This window comes from Schistocerca americana, chromosome 4 (assembly GCF_021461395.2).
Source record: "Schistocerca americana isolate TAMUIC-IGC-003095 chromosome 4, iqSchAmer2.1, whole genome shotgun sequence".
Taxonomy (NCBI): Eukaryota; Metazoa; Arthropoda; class Insecta; order Orthoptera; family Acrididae; genus Schistocerca; species Schistocerca americana.
Genome location: NC_060122.1, coordinates 539992596 through 540015339, shown reverse-complemented (window position 1 = coordinate 540015339; position 22744 = coordinate 539992596). Strand labels below are relative to the sequence as shown.

General features: G+C 41.0%; 1 protein-coding gene across 2 annotated transcripts in view; it reads right to left on the bottom strand.

Annotated features, from left to right (window-relative positions):
- The window catches only part of LOC124612451 (DENN domain-containing protein 1A-like), a 292617-nt gene that overhangs the window by 58681 nt on the left and 211192 nt on the right, over positions 1 to 22744 (bottom strand). The gene's annotated exons all lie outside the window — the stretch shown is intronic.

The following is a 22744-nucleotide window of genomic DNA, read 5'->3' as shown; positions in this document are numbered from 1 at the left end:
TTACTTTCTGGGCAGGTCTCGTACATACACCATATCTCCAAAACTGGAACCCTTGCACTACAACACCTTATGGAGCTTTCTGGATACCACTTCCATAAATTGTCCTACTGCCGCTATGGGGCACCACTATACATCAACACCCATCCTCCTCACAGTGAACCCCCTCATCAACCCCTCCTATCATCCAGACACTGATTGGCTGATCTTTTCAATTTATAACAGCCTCCTAAACTCCCTCCAACACTCAACAACATGCAGAACTCAAGCAAACCCAAAACACAGTTGTTAACCTTTCCACCAAAAACTCCTTTCACACAGAAGTTTCAGTCCAATCCAACTTCAACCCCACATCCAAGTTTATCCATGCTGGACTTGTCAAAGTCATACTCCCCTTCTCCTGCTCGCTGCAATGGGAACACTTCTCTGCCCCCATTTCCTTCAAAGCGAACTTGATCCCAACACTAAACCTTTTCATACCACCATCCAATTGAAACTGAACCCCCCCCCCCCCCCCCCCGCCCCTCCCATGGCTGCCACTGGTACCCCACCATCCCATGATCACCTTCCAGGAATTCCTTACCCCCAACTTGGCCTCACCATCCTTCTCCACGTCCGTTCCTAAGAACGTAACCTTCCAGCAGACAGACATACACTATCTGTAAACAGATCCTGACCTACTCATCCTCCCCACAGACAAAGGCTCCACCACTGTTGTGATGAGTCACAGTGACTATCTTACAGAAGGCTTCCACCAACTGTCTGACTCCTCCACCTACAAGCTTTACTGTAGTTCTCTCATCCCAAACATTCAACATAACCTCCACTCCCTACTGAAATTCATAGGCCTTTCCCAGAATGCCCCCCCCCCCTCCTCCCACCCAAGTCCATTGTCACTGGCTATTGTTCTCCCCCTGAAAGAATTTCTGCACTTCTTGGTCAATATCTCCAGCCAATTGCCTGAAACCTAGCCTCACACATCAAAGATACTATTTCCTTTACCAATTCTCCACCATCCCCACCCCTCCTACCTTCTGGATCCCTTGTCATCACTGTTGACGCCACCTCCCTGTACACCAACATCTCTCATGCCTACGGCCTTGCCACTATTCAACACTACCTCTCCCGATGTCCACCAGCCTACAAATCCTCCACCTCATTCCATACACAGGTTACCAATTATATTCTGACTCTCAACTACTTTTCCTTTGGGGGGAAGATCAAAGGACAAATCAGCGGCACAGCCAGGGGCATCCACATGACACTCGTCTATGCCAACTCATTTTGGGCCACCCACAGGAAGCCTTCATAGGCTCCCAAAACTCCCATCCCCTGTCTGATTCAGGTTTACTGATGACATTTCCTCCATGATCTGGACTCATAGCCAAGACACTTTAACCATTGTCCTTCATGATCTTAACATCTTTTCTCCCATATGCTCCAGCCAGTCTTCCTCAACCCAACATGACACCATCCTGGACATTGACCTCCACCTCTCTGATGGCTACATTCACATCTCGTTCCACATTAAACCTGCTAACCACCAACAGTATCTGTATTTCAACAGCTCCCATCCCTCCTACATCAAAAAATGCCTCCCATACAGCCCAGTGACCCGTGGATGAGCATGAGAACTCCCTTGCCAAGTACCCTGAAGGTCTCACATACATCTTCACAGACAGGCAATACCCCCATTGTCTAGATCATAAACATAGGTATTTTCCATGCTACCCAGGTGCAAGACTGCCCCATCCACTCACCCAGCATTTCCTACGCAAGTCCTGTCACAGGCTTATCCTACCCCAACAGAGTTGGGGCCACCTGTGAAAGCAGCCTTGTCAGATACCAACTCTACAGTCAACACTGCACAGCCAGCTGTCCACTACTGTATACTACTTTTGCTGACGAATGTTCATTTTCGTAGAAACTGAAATTCCCACTTGTCTATTCTCTAAAATCCAAGTATTGAGTTCTGCTTCAAGTTTTGGCCATTTAACAGTTTCACTTCTCAGATTATCTGTACTGTGAGGTGCTTTTTCTGAAAGATTTTCCTGATTCCATCAAGTTCTTATCATTTTCTCAGTTGGAGGTGGCCCGAAATGCCTTCCTGTAGGCCTGTTTCCATGCTTTTTAGTATGTACAGCCACTTGCAGATTAAGTGCAATATAGTATAGCAATTCCATTTTTCAGTCATAGTTCGCAAATAAAAGCATGATATAGGTACGACTAAAACCATAATACAGGTACGACTGAAGTGAATGTCCACGCTATACACTACAATAACTGTTGCTGGACTATAAAAACCAACAGCGCATATGCATCCACTGAGCTCTACAGAACTGGAATGCTCAAAATTTGCAAGGAAGCTAACAATGAATTGGTCAAACTAAAACAAATTTTGAATAAATGGAGCTTATTGGTACCTATCTTAAACTCCTACTGGCATATAAGAGGCATCCAGTCTTTGAGTGTATTTTCGAAGGAAAGAAGTGGGTGTATATGCCAGTAAATAAGGTACACAGAATTCACCACAGAATTTGCAGCTGCATACTACACTCTACAGTCACATTAATGTGATCACCTGTCAAATTCCTGAATAATTACTCTTTGTAATGCAGATTGTTACGAGACATGGAGGAAGAGAGTTAATGAGGTTCTGGAAGGTATCGACAGACACTTGGAGCCATGCTGACTCCAGTGCCATGGCTAGCTGCACTACGTTTTTTGGTTGAGGATCAATGATGTGAATAGCCTCTCGACTGGGTTTATATCCGAGGTGTTTGGTGGCCACGGAAGTATGGTAACTCATCCTGGTGCACTTCCTGATGCTCTTCGAATTGCACACGAACACTGAAAGCTGTGTGACATGTTACATTGTCCTACTGGTAGGTGGCATTGGCAGAGGAAAAACAAACTGCATGTAAGGGTGAACATGGTCCCTAAGGATAGATGCATAACTGTTTTGATCCACTGTGCCTTCCAGAATGACAAGATCACCCAGGGGACATCATAAAAAAATATCCAAATAATAACGCTCCCTGCTCTGGCATGGAATTTTCTAACAATTGTTGCAGGGTGTCTGCTTTCTGTTCAATGAAACATAAAGCTTGATTCATCTGAAAAGGCCACCTTTCACCACTAAGTGGATGACTAGCTGCGGTACTAGTGGGCAAATTCCAGCCTTCATCGCCAATGAACAGCAGTCAGCATGTGTTCATGAACCAGACACCCACAGCGAATGCTCATACACAGCAACTTTCACTGAATGGTCATTGAGGAGACAGTTGTTAGCCCCTTGATTCATCTAGATGGTTAGTTGCTCAACAGTTGGACATCTATTCACCCTTACACATATCTGCAGCCACCGTTCACCCCTGTCATCTATGGCCTGTAGTGCACCACAGTTGTTTTGGCACTGGTTTTGGATAGTGCCATTTTGACATGGGTGGTACAGTTTAACCATGGTGGCACACAAATACTTAACAAACTTGGCTGTTTCAGAAGTGCTTCTATCCTCCACCCAAAAGCCAATGATCAATGGACATCGGATAAATCATTCCATTTCCACATTATGACAACAACTGCACTGTTTTCCATATCCCCCCCGAGTCGCTTTATTACATACCCTCCACTGCTAGTGCTGTAACCTGTCCTCTATGATTGGTTATTGCACGGTGATGTCGAACACAGGTGGTAGTCACATTAAAATGACTGGATCAAATAGAATATTCCAGGACAGGGCACAGGAAAAATGCAGAAATTTTGGGGAAAGTATCTCCCACATTTTCTACAGCTGATGGCAACTTATGCCACAAATCTGGTGAGTTTGGCATGGTGGACTCTTCAAGTACCAAAGGTGCTCATGAGAAGTTGTCAAAAAAGTAGTTCACTGAAAGGATGACAAACGAGTAGTTCATTGAGACTTTCCATTTCTTTGATGTCATTGAAAGCACAAGGGGCGGGTGATGCAGACATGCATCTACATCAAAGTCGCTGGGCAGAGAAAATATCAGCATGAGGCTACATGAAGATCTGCATCTACAAGGGGCATTAAAAAAGAAATGAGCTGGAGGCATGATTACAGAAACCAGTACCTGTATGTTAGAAGTATTGACCCTGGCTGTTGAGACACTTGTCCCACCATGAGACAAGGCAATGAATGGCTGTCTCATGAAATTCCTGGGGCTGCGATGTTAACCAGTTCTACACGTACAGCTGGACGTGGTCATCCCCAGTGAATCGTTTGCCCCTCAGAGCCTTTTCAAGGGGACCAAAAATTCATTCCTTCTGATTCACTTTCTGCAGCACGGGACAATAGTGAATCCCCAGCGTTACTCGCAAATCTTCACAACCCTTCGCCACGTGATCAAATCAAAACAAACATGCAATCTCACCCGTGGGGTTATTCTACTCCACGACAATGCAAAACCTTATACAGCCAACACAGTCGTGGTACTCCTGCAGAAATTCAAATGCGAGGTTCTTGGCCACCCTCCATACAGTCCGGACCTCTCTCCCTGTGATTGCGCCATTTTTTCTCCCCTCAGAAAGGCTCTGAGGGGCAAATGATTCACCTCAGACGACGACATCCAACTATACGTGCGGAACTGTTTAACATCGCAACCCCAGGAATTTTAGGAGACAGCCATTCACCGCCTTGTGTCACAGTGGGGCCCGTGTCTCAACAGCCACGGTCAATATTTCTAACATAAAGGTACTGGTTTCTGTAATTATACCTCCGGCTCATTTCTTTTTGAATGCCCCTACGCATATACTCTGCAACCACAGTAAGGGGTAGAATGGTGGAGAGTACTTGGACCATTACTAGTCATTTCCTTTCCTGTTCCACTCACAAACAAGGTGAGGGAAAAACCACCATCTGTATCTCTCTGCACAAGCCCTAATTTCTCTTCTCTTAATGGTCCTTACATACAATGGAAATTAGCAGCAATAGAATTGTTCTGCAGTCAGTTTCAAATGTCGGTTCTTTAAATTTTCTCAACAGTGTTCCACAAAATGAACATCGTCTTCCTTCCACAGATTCCCACTCGAGTTCATTAAGCATTTCTGTACTACTTGTATGGTGATCAAATCTACCAGTAATAAATCAAACAGCACACATCTGAATTGCTTTAATGTCTTCTTTTAATCTGATGTGATGGAGATCCCAAACACTCATGCAGTACTCAAGAATGGGTTGCACTTGAGGTATAGACCTCATCTCCTTTACGGATGAACCACACTTTTCAAAATTTTACCCAATAAAGCAAAGTCAACCAGTCAGATTCCCTACTACTATTCTTATGCACTTGTTCCATTTCATATTGCTTTGCAATGTTAGGGTTAGATGCTTAATCAATGTGACTGAATCAAGCAGCACATTACTAATGCCATATTCAAACATTATGGCATTGTTTTTCCTATGCACATGCAATACTTTAAATTTTCGTTCCTTTAGAGAAAGCTGCCATTAGGCACACCATCTAGAAATTTTGTCTAAGTCAACTTGTATCCTCCTACAGTCATCTGCCAACAATCTCTGCAAACATCACAGTACCATCAGCAAACAGCCACAGATTGCTGCTCACCCTGTCCACCAGGGGTCAATCATGAATACAAAGAATAAGAGTAGTTCTATCACACTTCCCAGGGGCACTCCTTAGAATACCCTTGTCTTTGACGAATGCACACTGCCAAGAACAACATACTAGGTTTTCTTACTTAAGAAGTCTTCAAGTCACTCATATGGGAACCTAGTCTGCTTGCACACACCTTTGTTAACAATCTGCAGCATGGTCCTGTGACAAAAACTTTCTGGAAATCTAGGAGTACGGAATATGGGCACTAGTGCGTTGCACAATTGTCTACCATACAGTGGAGATGGCCCCCTTTGCAGATATGATAGTTTTCTGGTGAAATACATACATGTGCCAAGGTTTGTGCCATTCAAAAGGCAAGACAAGAAATTAGGAGATAATCCTTCGTAACACTTTGAAAAGACAGAAAGGCAAGAAGTTGCACAGAATAATTGAAAAGGCAAAAGGGATAGCAATTGGATGGGACACAGAGGGCACACAATGAACATGAATCGCTACATTATGTAACAAATAACAAGATTTATGTGAGTGTAGCTGAATCCATCAAGATACAACATGAATGACAAGGTATCACCACATCAGTGTTACGGTTGACATTTGATCAAAAGGGAGTACATTGTCAGGGTCACAACTGCAAAGTTGAAGTAAGTCTGTTTTAGGGTATAACATTAGTCCCTGCTTTTGGTGCAAAATGAAGAAAAATAAAAATGAAAGCTCTTGTTTGAGCGAGTAGTGGAATGAATACTCTGGAAGTGTTAGTATTGGTGAGCTGAGACTTGATTTTACTGTAGGCAGTGACATACTAGCAGGAAGGGTTGATGTAACTGGTTGGAAAACAAAGGTCATGAAAAATCTGTTTGTAAAACAGAGATGGCAATGAGGATAGCTTAACCAAATTACAACCTTTGAAAAGGAAAAGAAATAGGAGTAGATATAGGTATAGATTTAAGAGGTAGTGTTGTCATCATTTTAAGAGAATTGCTTTCCCATGTTTGGTTGGTTCCAGAAATTTAACATAATGATTTATGTATTCTTGTAAAGTTTGAAGCTGCCCACAGGTCATTCAAAGCTAAATACACAGAAAAACTCTCTGACACGCAACACAGACTATAAAGACACTACCATCACAAATGAAGAAACTGACACAGCTCCTGCAGAAGCTGAAATTAATCTGAAATAGGGTGACCTGTTCTTGAGAGGTAAGAGAAGTATCAAACAGAAAGCACAAAGGTGCACTGAATCAGTTAGGAACTAGCAGGAAGCAGGGGTGTCAAACTTTCAAAAAATAACTGAGTATAAAGCGTCTTAGGACAAAGGCAATCTGTGCAAATTGGAATTCTAAAGTTGGTACGGAAGAGAATCTTCCCCATCATACATATTTTGTTTGCATGTGAAGCAGTAGATCTGTATGATGTAATGTAGTTGTAGAGAGTAGTTTTGTGGAGAAGCTTGTATTAAGCATAATGTCACGTCTGTCAAATCAATGTGCTTTTTGATGTTGTCATTTCATTCATTTGATGTTGAGTATGAGAATATATTGATTGGTTGCACACATATGAGCTATTAGAGGGTAGGAAGTAAAATGAAACCAATCACCAAAACCTAAATGACAGTAAATACAGTTTTCTTTACTGCTGTTGCAGTAGGAGAGTTCTCATACTGAGTAAATTATGTAGAATTGAACTGTGGTTAGTATAAAGATAAATTAATAAATATGTTGTTCTAACAAACACTGGGATACCCATAGAATTCCTGCACCTGCTTTTTTGTGCAGTAGTGTGACCCTTTTAGTATTTGTTAATTTTTCAGACATCATAATCATGATGTGCTGATATTTTTCATGTTAATTTTGTATACCTGAAAGTATTTTTCTCACGTAAAATTTGTGACTTGGTTGGGTCAAAAAATTTATGCTTCCAATTCTTTTTATTGTTGTGATTTGCATCAGTGAAATAATGAATACCACCAGGGCAAATAAACAGTGTTTCGTATGTCAGGTGTGTTTTAGGTTGTCTGATAACCTCAATCTGAGTGTACAATGTTGCATATGAAATAACTGTATCAGTGCTAAGAAAGTTATGGGCCATGCAGTCATGGACCATGCAATTTCTTGACTATAAATTGATCAGCAATGACCGAGAGTTGTGTGATACCAACTTTCCCAAGACAACTATAAAATTTCAGGAAGGCATCAACAAAGTCTTTTATGAGGCAGCCACTAATCCAAAATCTGCTAGTGGGATCAACATTCCATTACATTCCTGCACGCCATACTTGAATAGAATGGGAAAAAACGCTAATAACTGGTATAATGGAACATACACTATGGCAAGCACCTCACAGTTGTTTGCAGAGTACAGATGTAGATACCATGACTTCTTCAAGCCACGAGGAGTCGCAGCAACTGCTGCATTCCTTGTTCCCCATAAATGCTTTTAGTGTCAGCAAATACTAGGGTCACAGACACTTTAGGATGCCAAGAATTGCCTGGTGAACAATTAAAGGTCAGTGTCCAGTTTCATCTATTAAATGATCCACGCAGTGTCCTGTTGTTTATGATGATAATGGATGTAGTCCAGGGTCTCTCTACAAGAAGACATATGATGCCCGGGAACTGACAGAAACCACCAAGGGCGTGAGTTTCAGATGCTAAGGTGGAATCTGATGAACTGTGGAGTGGGAGAAAATTACTGTGATTAACTTAGAGGAAGTAACAAATATGAAGAGTGAGTAATAGTATCAACAACTAGTGGATAAACAGTCTACTGACTAATGGTGGTGCCTCAGAAGATAGAGAGGAAGGGAAATTGAGCAAGTAAAACAGGCTGCATACACAAACAGAATTTCTGATGTCATTCACTGCTCATTTGCCTAGACTTACATCATAGTCAATCAAGATGTCTTAATGCATCTCAGTCCACTGATAGTCTTCACCAGTTGTTTAAACTTCAGTTACTCACCAGTTAACTTGATGGCAAGATCCACATATCCTGATCCCTTCGAGAAAGGAGGTGGTGGGCAGCCACTACCTCACAAGTTTATGACCCAATGAGCCTAATCTCCAGCCTTCTCATTGCCTGAAAAGCTATTCAAACAATATTGGCAATATTAGAACAGATACGGCAGATGCCATGACCGCTTTGGTGCTCTGGGACACCATTTTGAGAAACTGTTGTAAATGTAGCTACTTGAGAAACGTGCAGTTAAATGAAATTCATCATTACTGTACTGTAGACTTAGACCTGAGAGTATTGAGGACTAATCAGCAGGAATTCCAAATGTCATGATTAGGGTTTGGAAGATGAGGCCCTGAGTTTCAGCACTCCCCGAGGCTAAGGCCAATCTTGAGAAGTTGTTTGCTTATACCTTTCAACTCAGTCATTCCCCAACTAGAGTCCCTTGCCTTATATGATACATTTACCCTTCTCCATCATCCCTGAAAGCTCGTAACATCAAGGAATCACCCTGTATATGAAAGATACGACTGATAAATCCTCACAGAAATTGGTTGACTTCCTGTTGACCACAAACTGTCCAAAACAAAAGTTTAATATCAGAGTAAGCTAGTCTATTTGTTTGCGTAAAATACCCAACAAATCTGCTTTGGAAATCTGTGTTAAGAAACATCAACATCTATATTCTGCACACCCCAATGAGGTGCATGGCACAGGGTATGTCCCATTGTACCAGTTATTAGGGTTTCTTCCTGTTCCAATCTCTTATTGAGTGCGGGAAGATTAATAGTTTAAATGCTTCTGTGTGTGCAGTAATTATTCTAATCATATTCTCATGTTCTCTATGTGAGTGATACTCAGGGGATTGTAGCATATTCCTAGAGCCAGAATTTAAAGCTGGTTCTTGAAACTTTGTTAATAGACTTTCTCAGGATAGTTTATGTCTATCTTGAAGAGTCTTCCAGTTCAGTTTCTTCAGTATCTCTGTGACACTCTCCCAAAGAGTAAACAAACTTGTGACCATTTGTGCTGCCCTTCTCTGTATGCTTTCAATATCCTCTGTTAGTCCTATTTGGTACGTGTCCCCCACACTTCACTTCAGCAATATTTTAGGGTGAGTCGCACAAGTGATTTGTAAGCAATCTCCTTTGTAGACTGATTGCACTTCCCCAATATTGCACCAATGAACCAAAGTCTATCACCTGCTTTACCCTGGATTGAACCTATGTGATCATTCCATTTCACACCAAGGGATTTATACGAGTTGCCCAATTCCAATATTGAATCACTGATATTTTATTCATAGGATATCATGTTTTTTTGTTTTGTGAAGTACACAACTTTACACTTCTGAACATTTTAGGAAGCTGCCAGTCTTTGCACCACTTTGAAATCTTATCATGATCTGACTGAATATTTATGCAGTTTGTTTCAGACAACTGCATCATCTGCAAAAAGCCTGATTTTACTATCAATATTGTCTGAAAGGTAAATTAATATACAACATGAACAGCAAGGGTCCCAACACACTTCCCTGGGGCACGTCTGATGTTAGTTCTACATATGACAATTACACTCCATCCAAGATTACATGCTGCGTTCTCCCAAAAAGTCATCAATCCAGTCACAAATTTCACTTGATACCCCGTATGACTGAACTTTTGATGATAATCGTAGATGTGGTACTGAGTCAAATTATTTTCAGAAATCAACAGATGCAGCATCTATTTGACTGCCTTGATCCAAAGCTTTCAGTGGGTCATGTGATAAAAGTACAGGTTGGGTTTCACATGATCGATGTCTTCAAAATCCATGTGTTGTGACTTGGCAAGACAGCTAAGCCACTAGGAGGAAGTCGAAAGGCACGTGTTTAAGCTCACGCAGGCTGGCGTGAGGTCTGGAACAGTTAAAGGAGTTGAGTCTAGTAAATAAAGTACGTAGCTGCTGGAATACTTAACTTTAATCCATAATTGATGAACATCGGTCTGACGGTACATGCATCACAAGATAAATAGCAAATGATAATGGCGCCTTGCTAGGTCGTAGCAAATGACGTAGCTGAAGGCTATGCTAACTATCGTCTCGGCAAATGAGAGCGTAATTTGTCAGTGAACCATCGCTAGCAAAGTTGGCTGTACAACTGGGGCGAGTGCTAGGAAGTCTCTCTAGACCTGCCGTGTGGCGGCGCTCGATCTGCAATCACTGACCGTGGCGACACGCGGGTCCGACGTATACTAACGGACCGCGGCCGATTTAAAGGCTACCACCTAGCAAGTGTGGTGTCTGGCGGTGACACCACACCATGCTCGTTTGCATTGAGGTGGTCATTCTGTTAAAGATACCTCATAACAGTTGAGCTCTCAGAATATGTTCTAAGACTGTGCAACAAATTGATGTGTATCACTTCTACTTCCCTTCTTGTAGACAGGCATGGCCTGAGCTTTGCACAGGTGTGTCTTATTGCAGAATACGTACCAACATTACAAAAACAAAACTTCATCCTCCTGTTTGAATCATCATATGATCAGTTTTTGCAGGAATTGTGTTCTTTTTGCTCAACTAAGATCCGATTGGCTTAAAAGTGGAAAAAGAAATAAACACAATCAAATCCTTTGCTCACTGACATTAAGACACTGCCCAAAGATGCAAAGGTGATACATGCTGCACAGTTACCTACATTACATAACCTATCTTAACATAAAGTTCACAATCACTCAAAGAAACCAGATGCAAAACAACTGAAGAGTTTAAAGAAAGCTTAAAAATGTTTACTGTGGTGAAGTTTAAAATGAGCCAAATGTTGGCTTTAGACTCAATATACTTTGCATGTATTTGTGTTTGAAAGTACTGTTCCTAAAAGGATACTCAAATGCAATTATGGAAAGCCATTAAAGAAATCTTGGATCCCTGCAACTATACAACAAAAGAGGGATGTGTACAATTCAGACAGAAGCAGCAATGATACAGAAATTGTTTTGTATGATAAACAGTACAGTACCGTATTAAGGAAAGTAGTAATACAAAAGGGGGGGGGGGGTGGAGCACACCTGTCTTCTGTGAAATCAGCAGATCAGACAGTAAAACCATTTACAGGGTGTTACAAAAAGGTACGGCCAATCTTTCAGGAAACATTCCTAACACACAAATAATGAAAAGATATTATGTGGACATGTGTCCGGAAATGCTTAATTTCCATGTTAGAGCTTATTTTAGTTTCATTCCTACTTGATCAAATTGTAAATTTTCACAATCAACAAGTGTGGGCTGATGAGAATCTGCATGCAATTGTGCAATCACGTCATCAACACAGATTTTCTGTGAACGTTTGGGCAGGCATTGTTGGTGGTGTCTTGATTGGGCCCCATGTTCTTCCACCTATGCTCAATGGAGCACATTATCATGATTTCACACAGGATACTCTCTCTACCTGCGCTGCTAGAACATGTGCCTTTACAAGTACGACACAACATGTGGTTCATGCACGATGGAGCTCCTGCACATTTCAGTCGAAGTGTTCGTACGCTTCTCAACAACAGATTCGGTGACCGATAGATTGGTAGAGGCGGACCAATTCCATGGCCTCCACGCTCTCCTGACCTCAGCCCTCTTGACTTTCATTTATGGGGGGATTCCATGCAACGGAGGGTGGATGCATGTATTCTCGCTAACGGAGGACATTTTGAACATTTCCTGTAACAAAGTGTTTGAAGTCACGCTGGTACGTTTTGTTGCTGTGTGTTTCCATTCCATGATTAATGTGATTTTAAGAGAAGTAATAAAATGAGCTCTAACATGGAAAGTAAGTGTTTCTGGACACATGTCCACATCACATATTTTCTTTCTTTGTGTGTGAGGAATGTTTCCTGAAAGTTTGACCATACCTTTTTGGAACACCCTGTATACAAAAAGAGAAAGTAAGATGACAGAAAAGATTTCAAAATGCAACTGTGACAATAACAAACGTGATTGTTGGGTTCAAATTAATGATATGAATATAATAGAGGGAAACATTCCACGTGGGAAAAATATATCTAAAAACAAAGATGATGTAACTTACCAAATGAAAGCGTTGGTATTTTGATAGAAACACAAATACACACAGACACACAATTCAAGCTTTCACAACCCACGGTTGCTCCATCATGAAAGAGGGAAGGAGAGGGAAAGACGAAAGGATGTGGGTTTTAAGGGAGAGGGTAAGGAGTCATTCCAATCCCGGGAGCAGAAAGACTTACCTTAGGGGGAAAAAGGACAGGTATACACTCGCACACACGCACGCACTCTTTACTTCCGCCTCCACTGACATCTCTGCCCAAACTCTTTGCCTTTACAAATGTCTGCTTGTGTCTGTGTATGTGCGGATGGATGTGTGTGTGTGTGTGCGCGAGTGTATACCTGTCCTTTTTTCCCCCTAATGTAAGTCTTTCCGCTCCCGGGATTGGAATGACTCCTTACCCTCTCCCTTAAAACCCACATCCTGTCGTCTTTCCCTCTCCTTCCCTCTTTCCTGATGAGGCAACCGTTGGTTGCGAAAGCTAGAATTTTGTGTGTATGTTTGTGTGTCTATCGACCTGCCAGCGCTTTCGTCCGGTAAGTCACCTCATCTTTGTTTTTATATATAAGAGAACTGGAGCATTCTAAAAGACAGTTCATGTGTAACAGATATTTTTAATAATAATTTTCTTTAAATAGTGGAGAAAATTGGTACAAATAATTCAGAAAGGGAAGAAAAACAGTACATGAAAGAGCTGATAGAAAAATATGGAAGATCACCATGACTCTCAAAATTTACTCTCTGGGGTTCAAAAGGATAAAAATTTTAAGTGATAAAGTATTACCAGTTGGGTCTTCTGTGACTTGTTGGAGGCATCTGAGTGTGTCGCTCATAATACTGAGTAGAGTAGATAAATTTTTATGGAATATTTAGTTCAGCACATACCTGGTTTAGTTCTTGTTTAAGAAACAGAATTCAGCAAGTCACCATAGGGTCTTTGAGTAACAAAAAGAAGGATGGTACATCATCTGCATGGGGAGAAATTACAGTGTGATTCCCACATAGTTTGAAGATTGGTCCACTACTGTTCTTGCTTTATGTTAATGATCTACATTTAATTTAAATTGTGTGGCAGAATTAGTTCTGTTGGCAGATGAGACAAGCACAGTTGTGAAGCCAAGCAAGGAAGCATCAACAGAGAAAACAGTAAATGATGTTTTTGTGAATTTTACTTACTGGTTCTACACAAATGAGCTAGCTTTAAACTTTGGAAAAACACAGCCTATCCAGTTTCGTAAAGTCAAAAATATGCCACCTCCTGTTAAGTTTGTCTACCAACAAAAATTAATAAACGAGGTAGAAAGTTCCAAGTTCTTACCTGTGCATCAGTGTGAAAACTTAGACTGGAAAAGTCATATAGTAGACATGCTAAAATGTTTAGTTCCAGCTAAGAAAAAGAATAACTGCCGACTTGGAAACATAGAAGTCAATAACTTTGGTTCACTGATGTCTTGTATAATAATATTATAGGGTAACCCCTCACTTAGTCAAAAAGTATTCATTGCAGAAAAGAAAGTAATTTAAATTATGGGTAGGGTTCACACACAGACCTGTGGGCATCTCTTTTAAGCAGCTGGCAATATAAAACACAGCATCACAGTACATTTATTCATGCATGCAAATATTGTTATCAACAATCCATCTGAATTACCCTTTTACCTTTTAATGATTGTAACTTCAGTACAGAAAGGCTGTAAATGGTGCATGCATATCTCTCTCTCTCTCTCTCTCTCTCTCTCTCTCTCTCTCTCTCTCTCTCTCTCTGTGTGTGAGTGTGTGTGTGTGTGTGTGTGTGTGTGTGTGTGTCCACAAGGAGAAATCAAGTGTGATGTGATCAGGTGAATGATATGGCTGTGAAAGAAGACCACCTCTGCCTGCAATCCACTTTTCAGGAAATGTCTGATGCAGATGCACAAAAACCCTCAGTCCAAAGTTAGGTGGGACTCCATCATGTTGGAACCACACCCATTCATGAAAAACAAGATCCAGGAACCTGGGTAGTTTGTCTCTCATAAGCAACATATTGGTACATGTATTCCACTGTCAGATGTATCAGAATGATTGACTCGAACTCTGTTGTTTCCAGATGAGGGTACCTTATCTCAAATTAACACAGTTATCCTTCTCCATAATTCCTGAAAACTTGTAAGATCATTACAGAATTACCTGTGGAGCAGTTAAGAAACAGGTAACTAAAAATGAATGTTATCATATAATTCTTGCAAATGTTACACAAAAGTGACATTCAAACAGCACTTAAATATGTAAACTTTGAAGATGGGTTAAAAGACCACATGATTTAAGTTGTATGATATATCTGAAAACATAGTGACAACAGAAAGAAAACTATGAGAATGTTGTAGGTACCTTAGCTGCTGAGTGTTTGATAAATGTAAGAGCAAAAATGAATTTTTCAGTGAGGTAGTGAATGCTTTTAAAAAAGCAACTGACTTGTGTGCCAATTTGCTAATATGTATCAGACCCTCCATTTCATGCCATAAATAAAAGAGCCATCAGAACAGTGAAAGGAAGCCAGTCTTCCTGCACCAAAACATGCTACATTTAGTGTTTTCTGGAATCAAAAGAGATTCATCTACACACATCAAAAAAAGTTTTGCATCACACCGGTTACCAGAACTCCTGAAGATAAAAGTTTACTGTGGATATTGTATCACAGACACAGTCCCTTTGACTGTTCAGAGATGTCACTAGACCCGCCCAAAGATGTAAACAACCATGCATGAGCAGCACCTATTAGATGGAGGGTTCCGACAGCCGACTTGTTCCAGTCATTCCACCATGAAGGAGGAACACAGCTCATGTAGACTGTAGTTAAACCATGCCTAGATGGTCAATACCACAGTTCGATCACATGCACATTATTACTTTGTGCCAGGAAGGGCTCTCAACAAGGGAAGTGACCAGGTGTCTTAGAGTGAACCAAAGCGACGTCGATCAGACATGGATGAGATACAAGAGACAGGAACTGTCGATGACATGGCTCACTCAGCCCGCCCAAGGGCTACTAATGCAATGGATAACCGCTACCTAGATTATGGTTCGGAAGAACCCTGACAGCAACACCACCATGTTGAATAATGCTTTTCATGCAGCCACAGGATATTGTGTTACGACTCAAACTGCGCGCAATAGGCTGCATGATACACACTTCACTCCCGACGTTCATGGCGAGGTCCATCTTTGCAACCATGACACCATGCAGCATGGTACAGATGGGCCCAACAACATGTCGAATGGGCCACTCAGGATTGGCATCACATTATCTTCACAGATGAGTGTCACACATGCTTTCAACCAGACAATCATTGGACACGTGTTTGGAGCCAACCCGGTTAGGCTCAATGCCTTATATGCACTGTCCAGCGAGTGCAGCAAGATGGAGGTTCCCTGTTTTTGGGTGGCATTATGTGGGGCCGACATACGCCAGTGGTGGTCATCGAAGGTGCTGTAACGGCTGTACGATACGTGAATGCCATCCTCCGACTGATAGTGCAATCATATCAGCAGCACACTGGCGAAGCATTTGTCTTCAAGGATGACAATTCGCACCCTCATTGTGCAGATCTTGTGAATGACTTCATTCAGGAGAACAACATCGCTCGACTAGAATGGCCAACACGTTCTCCAGACATGAACCTTATCGCGCTTGCCCGGGACAGACTGAAAAGGGCTGTTTATGGATGATGTGACCCACCAACCACTCTGACGGATCTACGTTGTATCGCCATTGAGGAGTGGTACAATCTGGACCAACAGTGCCTTGATAAACTTGTGGATAGTATGCCACAACAAATACAGGCATGCATCAATGCACGAGGACATGCTACTGGGTATCAGAGGTACTGGTGTGCGCAGCAACTGGACCACCACCTCTGAAAGTCTCGTTGTGTGGTGGAATAACATGCAATGTGTGGTTTTCATGAGCAATAAAAAGGGCAGAAATTATGATTGTGTTGACCTCTATTCCAAGTTCCTGTACCGGTTCTGGAACTCTTGGAACTGAGGTGATGCAAAACATTTTTTGATGTGTATATATGAATACCTTGAAATACTACATACACCATCTAGACAAACTGGATGAAAAAGAAACACACACAAAACAATCTGAACTGCAAACTAATGATGATGATAATTTTTCTTTAGGACAACTGCCTGTCAATAAAGATGCTCCAGTTTTGGGAAACTGAGGGATTTTGTGTATGAATGGCTGGCACATTCATACTATTCATATCGGACACACACTGATTTCTAAAGAAATTGGTAAATGGAAAATGATGTATAGTTGAATGAAAATGTTATGGTGGCTATGGTTGGGCATTTTGTAAACCCCTCTGGAACTGCACTTCAGGCACAGAGTACATCACTGCAAAATTGCTGAATGAAGTCCCTCAACTTACAAAAGACTGCATGAAAAATAAGTGTTTTTTATTTTTATTTTGGTACTGTTAAGTCAAGAACTTTTCACCTCACCCTCAAATAACATACACTAAGTGATCGAAAGTATCCAGACACCTGTCTGAAAATGACTTACAAGTTCGTGGCCCCCTCCACCGGTAATGGTGGAATTCAATATGATGTTGGCCCACCCTTAGCCTTGATGACAGCTTCCACTCTCGCAGGCATATGTTCAAGCAAGTGCTGGAAGGTATCTTGGGGAATGGCAGCCCACTCTTCATGGAGTGCTGCACTGAGGAGAGGTATTGATGCCGGTCAGTGAGGCCTGGCACGAAGTTACCGTTCCAAAACATCCCAAAGGTGTTCCACAAAAGTTTATGAACAGGTGTTGTTTGATGCAATCGCCATCCTCGAATTCCTCTTCAACAATCGGAAGCAAGAAGGTGCTTAAAACATCAACGTAGGCTTATGCTGTGATAGTGACACACAAAACAACAAGTGGTGCAAGCACCCTCCATAAAAAAACACGACCACACCATAACACCACTGCTTCCAAATTTTACTGTTTGCACTACACACGCTGGCAGATGACGTTCACCGGGCGTTTGCCATACCCACACCCTGCCATCAGATCTCTACATTGTGTACTGTGGTTCGTCACTCCACACAACATTTTCCCACTGTTCAATTGTCCAATGTTTATGCTCCTTACACCAAGTGAGGTGTCGTTTGGCATTTACTGGCATGATGTGTGCTTATGAGCAGCCACCCGATCATGAAATCCAAGTTTTCTCATCACTATAGTACTTGCAGTGGATCCTGATGCAGTTTGGAATTCCTGTGTGATGGTCTGGATAGATGTCTGCCTATTACACATTACAACCCTCTTCGAATGTCGGCAGTCCCTATCAGTCAACAGACGAGGTCGGCCTGTACGCTTCTGTGCTGTACGTGTCCTTTCACATTTCCACTTCACTATCACATCGGAAACAGTGGACATAGGGATGTTTAGGAGTGTGAAAATCTTGTGTACAGACATACGATACAAGTGACACCCATTCACCTGACCATGTTCGAAGTCTGTGAGTTCTGCAGAGTGCCTCATTCTGCTCTCACACACTGTCAAATGACTACTGAGGTTGCTGATATGGAGTACCTGGCGGTAGATGGCAGCACAATGCATCTAATATATAAAAAAAGTATGCTTATGGGGGTGTCTGGATAATTTTGATCACATAGTGTATATAGTGAAGAAAAACATTCTCAATTTAAACAATCTTAAGTGAACTGTGAAAAATATTCTGATGTGGAATAATTCCAAGAATAAAAAAACTTTCATTAGTCAAACAATGTTCAGAGATAAGTAATTCTAATCTCTCTCAAAAAAAATCTGCTTTCTTTATATATCTTGAATCTTAGGCGGAGAGTGACCACTGTACTTCCAAGCCGCTATACGAATTTGTTAAAGTTATTTGACTAAAGGATTATTTTTGATACTCTTAAGTTTTCTGGTGTAAAAATAGTAAGGAAGTGTAGTAATTGATTTGTTTTAATGGTCTGATTGATGCCACGAAATTTCCCTTCCAAGCAACTCACAGATCACTGAATTTTTCACAGTTGGTAACATTTGTCATTTTCCCTCCAAATCATGTTGGTATTAGTGGTCTGTGTACATGCTTTGAAATGGTGTTTACAGTAACGTTTTATATTTCTGTGGTATACTTCAGCTTGTTATTTATTCTATCAACTTCTTGCTACATTAACAAGACATTATATAGCTTGTGAACTTGCATGTTTTTAGCTATAGGAATAAATCGTGGCATTTCCAAAGAAAGTGGGGTTATGGGGAAAACAAAAGATGTTTTACCTCAGAAAGTTACAGCTGTGATAGCACTTCTTGCTGAAAACTGTTATATACAGCAAGAAATTGCTGACAGAATGAGAATATCACAGAAAACTGTCAGAAGAATCAAACTTTCAGTGCAGAAAGGTGGTGAATACAAGCCAAACAGGAAAGGAAAATGTGGATGTAAAAGAAAAATCAGTCCTAGAACAATGAGAAGACTTACAAACATAGCAACAAAGAACTGTAAACTTACTTTTACAGCCTTGGGCCACCAGCTGAAAGGTTTGGGTGTTGAAGCTTCATCTGTGACAGTGAGGAGGAGGATGTTTGAATGTGGTTTAAAGGCATGTCAACCAAGGAAAAAACAGAAAATCACAACTGCCATAAAAACCAAAGGTTGCAGTGGGCTAAACAACCTCAGGAGTGGAAAAGTGAGGGCTGGGCAATGATATGGTAAATTAAGTGGGTCTGATCTCTGAAGTTAGGAGTTGTGGCTTGAAATTGTGATGTTTTACTGATACTGAAGAAATGCACATTTGAATTTTGGGACTGTCTTCTATGCTACTCTTCCCAATTTTTCTAACTCGAAATTCAGGTATGCTTCAGTGATGAACCTGTATTCATTATGATGGAAGAAATCAGCCAGTATGTTCATCGCAGACCTGGAGAACAGTTCAAAGTTGAGTGTGTGCAACAGTGTGTGAAGTTACGGTCTGGAGTGTGATGTCCGTGAAAGGTCCTGGCAGATTACACACTGATGATGGGACAACGAGGCAAGAACAATATAAAGAAATCCTTGAAAAGGAACTTTCCCACCACATAAATGAGTGGTTTCCTAATAAAGATGCCATTTTTATGCATGATGGGGCACCATGCCACAAAGCCAAAAGTGTTTCCAAGTACTTGGAAAAAAAGCAACTGAAAGTGTTGCCCTGGTCAGGGAATAGCCCTGATATGAACCCAATTGAAAATGTATAGGGTATTGTGAAACAGAGGATAAGGAAAATTACAATAATCATCAAACAAGATCTCATGGAGAAACTAGAGAAAACTGGTACCATGACAATGATATTAAAATGTCAAGTGAAAAGTTAAGGAAAACTATGCCGAACAGGATAAAAACGTTGATTAAGAATGAAGGCATGTATACAAAGTATTGAATGTAAAAATATAATCAGTATGTGGATGTAAATATGTAATACATGTAAAGTTTTGGAAAAAATGTCTTTAGTCTAATAATTTGAACATGTCTGTACTGACTGACAGGTAAAATTGATGACATTGTAGTTACAAAGGCCCCCAAAACTCCATGTCAGCTGTATTAATTCAAGGTAATCCAATTGGTGTATTCAATGACTTACAAGGACTATGAAGTTAGTCTATGCACTTTTCAATCTTCAAGAGGGGTAAAACCTTGGTTTATCACATTGACAATGGTTATGTACTTGCACTGTTTTGTTCTTAGCCCTGGTCTCGATCAGACAAGTTGTTCTTTAAGACACTTTAATTTCAGAGTCCTCTTCTGCTATTGGAGACTTTTTAAAATTTTTTTTTAAATTCTTTTTTTAATTTCAGTGGTCAGCTTTGGGCTAACTAAAATAGTTCTGCTGATTTACATCTCTACCTACATCCACTATATATAATGCAACTACAATACAGTAGGTGTTTCAGAGACTGCATTGACCTGTAGTTGTTCTTTGCCTTGGCCTCAAAACTCATTCACTTACTTTTCGAATTGCTCACTCAGGAGATGTACAATTTTTTGTGCATGAATTATATCTGTGGCTGTGCATTCAGTATATGCTAGGACGTCTATGTATCACTCGACACTGTCACGACAGTTTTGTGAGTTTATTACGAAAAGTGTCACGTTCAGTGACTTATTCAAGCTCGAAGTCACTATCTATACTAATTAAATCCACTGGAAACTGCATTTTGATTGCTTCTTTCACTACTATGTCCTAGAAAGATGAAGTAGATGCTAAAATTTCGACATATACAATATAGAGCGACCACATTTTCGTACAACATAGAGGAATCAGTATCAATACAGTATTCTGACAAAGTCAATTTATTTGGGTGTACCTGCAGTGTTCTGCATATCTTTCATGAACTGTACAAATTGTCTGTCTCATGTATGAAAGACCACATTCATAGGGGATCATGTAAACCCCAGCCTTCCATGGCATCAAATCATCTTTAACAGAACCCAAGTGTGCTCCTGTCTTCAGTGGGGGAAGAAAATTACTTTTACTCTGTGCTTGCTCAGGATATGTCTTACTTTTAGTGATAAGCTTCCCACATATGGCAGGAAAATCATGGATTTAAATCTGTCTGTCTGCACTGCTTATGGCCACCTTTGGTTTCACTTGTAACACCTTAAATATTTGCTGTGGTGTATACCCATTGGTTTCAAAAGCTCTTTTTGCTGTAGGAGCTCTCTGAGAACTAAAGTTCTGAGAGCACTCATCACCTGTGAAGGAAGGTGGCAGCTATTTGCACATAAATATAAATCTCTATGCATCATTTTCAAATATACTGTATGACCCAAGGTGCCATCATCTCACCTTACAGCCAAATAAATCGGCTGTGGCAGAACACTGTATTAATATTGGTCACTCTATACTGTATAAAAATGCTGAAATTTTGGTATCTACTTAATCTTTTTGGGACTTGGTGGTGAAAGAAGCAACTGAAATTCGCTTGGCAATGAATTTAATTAACAGAGATAGCAGCTTCAGCTTGGATAAGTCATGGACTCTAGCCCTTTCTGTAATAAAATTACAAAGATGCCACGACAGTGAAGTTCGGAACAATACATCAAAATCCCAGTATGGATTGACTGTGCACCCGCAGGTATAATTCACACACACTGTACTTCTTTGCTGCCAATCAAAGTCTTTAGTGCCTGTGTATCTGTGGCTGCATATTCAGTAGTGTGAGCCACGAGTTTAAAAGGGTGGAGGGAGTGCTGGAGTGTCCGTCTTGTGGATCACTCTCAAGACAGGTGAACAATATACAGCCGAAATACAAATGGTACTAGCAAAGTGTTGCAATATGATGCACCATTAAGTCGCAGGAGGCTGATTGTTGCTATGTTCTGAGAATACTTCATACTTGCATTGTAACTGCTATGCCAAGTCTGTGGGCACAATCATTCACTAGCAGAGTTAGTTCGAAGTGTTTGCTGTGGCACAGACTAGTGCTTTGAAGAAATGACTCTTGCACTCGGTGATGTGTGTCCATGCCGTAAAACTACATTCAAGTGGTACAGAGAATTTCAAAGAAAAAAGTTCACTCTTTAGGGCACAACGTACAGGAAGGCCATCATCATCAGTTATGGAGGAAAACATCGATGCTGTGAGGAAAATGCTGGACAAAGACAGGTGAGAGATCCGAAGGGGAGAGAGGATACCTTAATGCTAAATGCAACAGCAATTCCTTGGATTCTGCATGATCATTTGCAAGTAAAGAAACTTTGTTGTCTTTGGGTGCTGCATAGACTGACAGAAGAGCAGATGACATGACATGTTAAAGAAATTTTCTAAGGGACAATGTCAGAATATGAACATCATGTCAGGTGATGGACTTGGCTGTACTATTACGATGTGCTGACTGAGACTCAAAACAAACTTTGTGTCTTTGAAGATGGCAATACACCTACAGCTGTCACAAAAGCAGCTGTAAAGAAGAACATGATAGTTGTTTTCTTCAAATCGAGTGGAATTGTAGAACTTGTTGGTTTGAACATGTAGAAGACAGTCACAGCTAAGTGTTACACTGAGCAGTGCCTGCCTAAAGTCATCCAGCATTTGAGGAACCTGTGACTGAAGTCGAGAATGGACACTTAGTTCCTCCATCACGACAATGCTCAAGCTAA